Raw genomic sequence first — 3,854 nt, forward strand, 5'->3', positions numbered from 1 at the left:
CACAAAAAATATGTGTTAATTGACTGTTTATGTTATTGGTAAGGCTTCCGGTCAACAGTAGACTATTCATAGTTAGGTTTTGGAGGAGTCAGAAGTCAGACATGGATTTTCTAGTGCACAGGGGTTGGTCCTCTAACCCCCATGTTGTTTAAGAGTCAACTGTACAATATTTATTCTGATGAATAATCTTGTTAGATTTTAACTGAAATCTAGCTTTTCATTTCTTTCAGCAATTTTTATCATCTGCTTTTAAAAGAAATCCAGTTATCTTACTTCTATAGCTTTTGAAATTCTTTTGTCTAATTCTCGTACCATTTGCACATCTCATTAGATTTATCAGTAGTTTAAGGCAAATAGATGGTGCATTGAATATTTTAATAGATACTCGACTCATATATAGATTCTTAAATTTTCTTCTGCAAGAACCTAACAGCTTCATGGGAGCGAGATAAAAATTAACAAAGATCATGTTGTGGTCCCTGAGGAAAGTTTCATTTTGTTCAAGAAGTACTAGGTAGCCTACAGGGTTGGTGTAAGAAGCAGTTCAAATTAATCCTGGGGTAAATAGTAAATAATTTTCTTAGAGGTCCACTCCAAATGATTGGTAGGAGTTTCCTGAAATGCTGGAACGACGAGGAACGTTGTGAAGCTGTGTCCAGACTTAGTGACAAAGAACGCAGTGATCAGTTTGGGAGGTCTTCCATGGGTGATAAGGAGCTGTGAAAAGGTTGTACACATGTTAGAATTTGCCATCATAAGAGAGAGCAATAGACCAAAAAAGACTAATCCCCAAATCAGGAGGTATATCACTTTTACAGTGGCAAGAGCCCCATTCCACAAGTTACCCAGAAGAAAATCTATGAATGAGACACTTTCGGTTATTCTTTTTTAACTGAAGTACAAAGAAATGTAGAGACGGGCATATCCTTCAGAAAGGGATTAAACAGATCACGTTCCCATAATGTCTCTTCATGTACAAGGACAAAGGAACTATGCCCAGTGAGTAGCAAGGGACACCAGATCTGGCAAAGCTTTCCCTGCTGCAAACTTAGAGAACAGCCTAGTGGACGAGGTGAATGGGAAGCTCGCTTAACACATTCCAGTACGGAAAGAGAGGAACTGTGCTGTAAGGGCAAACATTTGGGACATGAGCTGAGCAAAACAGATGTTCAAGTCTTCGCGGATCCCTATATGGAAAGCTTCTCCTCCAAGGACACTGAGCGTGACTCTTAATGGGACTCACAGAACTACTAGGTGCTTTTAACTGCTGGGATTTTTTTTTTAATATGGACTGTTCTCTCTAAATACACTGTGTCTATCTGAAACATTCATGGTGTGGTAGAGAGAAACAGGCAGGTACAAAGCAGTGACTGTTATCCCAGAGATACCAATGAGGGGCAACTGGAGGTAGACGGGGCCTGTCTCTGTCTGGAAGGGGCAGGAACAGCTTCTTAAAGAAGAAGATATTAGAGCCAGTTTCCTGGATGGAAAATTATAAGGTCGTTCGGTCTTGGAGAAAAGGTTGGGCAGAGACATAGAAGCAACAGCACAATCAGCCAACTGCAAATAGTTCAAGGCTCTTGGAGAACAGAGTGAGATAAAGAAATGGATGGAGGGTTCAGATGATAAGGGGTCTGAAAGTCACTGAAGGCTTTTGAGCAGAGATGTGGCATGAGTATCTTTGTTGTTAGAACCATCACCCTGGAAGCACTGTAAAGATTGCATTGGAAGAGAGATAGAGACACCATTAGGAAGTGATTGTAGTTGTCCAGATAAATCAGGCAGATTCAAGAAATACTAGGAACTAAAATCATGAAGACTTAAAGACTTATGAATGAGGGGAAGTGAGCAGAGAGACATAAAAGAGGTTAAAGTGACCCCAGGTTTTTGGCTTTGGAAGATAATAGGGCCTTTAACAAACTAGAGAATATTGGAGGAGCCATGGGCTTTGGCTTCCTAGCATGCATAGCCCAACACCAGGAGCTATATGAAAAGTGCCTCATCAAAAGCATGAGTTCTGGAGTCAGAGATTAGGACTCAAATTAGTAGCTCATCATCATCCCAAAAGGCACAATCCCAAATGTTGAAATCCCAAAAAATCAAATTACCAAAATTTTGATTCTGGAAAAACATAATTTTTAAATCATTTGAAAGGTATTTATTTATATTTTTAAAAGGGATTTCTTTGGGAAACATATAAAAACACAGCAGAACACTTTGTAGGCTACTTTACACAATAAAATAAGCAATAATGACAGACATATTTTTACAAGCATTAACATTCAGGTATACTAACAACAGTTGCATGAGTACAACTGTTATAAGCTGGCAAACTGTATTTACGAAGCAATAGGGCCAGGTACAGTGGTTCACGCCTGTAATCCCAGCACTTTGGGAGCCCAACGCAGGTGGATCACTTGAGTCCAGGAGTTTGAGACCAGCCTGTGCAACACAGTGAGACAGACCCTGTCTCTACCAAAAATACAAAAATTAGCCAGGCATGGTGGTGCATGCCTGTAGTCCCAGCTACTCCAGTGACTGAGGTGGGAGGATCACTTGAACATCAGGAGGTCAAGGCTACAATATGCTGTAATCACACCACTGTGCTCCAGACTAGGTGACAGAGTGGGACCTTGCCAAAAGGAATAAGAGGAGGGGAGGGGAGGGGAGGGGAGGGGAGGGGAGGGGAGGGGAGGAGAGGAGAGGAGAGGAGAGGAGAGGAGAGGAGAGGAAAGAGAGAGAGGTCAAAGAGGGAGATGTATAAATGCATATCACTATGTTTGGAACTGTGTGTACCCAGCTTTATAACTACAGTTATCTGAAATACCATGGTGAGCAATCTAAGTCTTTTGATGAGATCAATACAAAACCACGATGGGTTACCACAACATGTGCACTTGCCCAAAGAGCCAAGATCTCAAGGAATTTTATCTTTCACAAATGTATATGCACAAAAAGGACATCTCTTCATTTATTGGGGAAGTTTCAGCACTTTTTCGTGTATACACTATACTTACACACAAAGTCACTTTTGTAATAATGCACATCTGGGGAGTCAAATTTGCAAAAAAAAATGCACAAAATGAACTAGAAATCTCTAAAAATCTCTACACAATTTATATATTAAGTACTGGATGTGTGAAGATGAAATATATAGCAAATTATAAAAATAATGTGGACAATTTAAAATAGTGAAGAAAAACTAAAAAGAAAATTTAATCTATGAAAAAGTATACGACAGGGATAGATTATGGGAAATTGCACAGAGATAGTCTATAAGAGCTGGCCAACTTGCATAATTGTTAACTATATTTTAAAGTCTTGTATCCCAATGAACAGCTTCTTTTTTTCTTTTAGGTTGTGGCTCTCCTCAGGGAATACACCCACATTCATTTTCTGTGTGGTGTTGCTCTTTTTTAAGTTCTTCTATGATTTGATACATACACCCAAAATAATGCTTTGCCAGGTTTCTAGGTATTCCTTAATCCAGTCAAGTTAACACCTAGAATTAAATCCACAAGTCCGGCCCTTGCCAACTTGGCACCCACATGTGCCTCCTTAAACATACTTAATTTCCAAATAAAGACAATAACAGAGTAATAGTTCCACCTAACATGATGCAACTATCCTATGATTTTGATTTTCAGGATTTTAGATATCAAAGAGTTTAGGGATTTAGACTTGAAGGATTTTGATCTTTCAGAATTTCAACATTGAGTTTATGGCATTCAGGATTATGATCCAAACCCATTCAAAGCTAGCTACCTTCTCCCCACCCATTCAAAAGCTACATGATGTTAAACAAGGTAGTTAGCCTCTCTGTGCCTTAATTTCCTAATCTAAAACTATGATAA

The sequence above is a fragment of the Callithrix jacchus genome, chromosome 8, assembly GCF_049354715.1.
Source record: "Callithrix jacchus isolate 240 chromosome 8, calJac240_pri, whole genome shotgun sequence".
NCBI classification, from domain to species: Eukaryota; Metazoa; Chordata; class Mammalia; order Primates; family Cebidae; genus Callithrix; species Callithrix jacchus.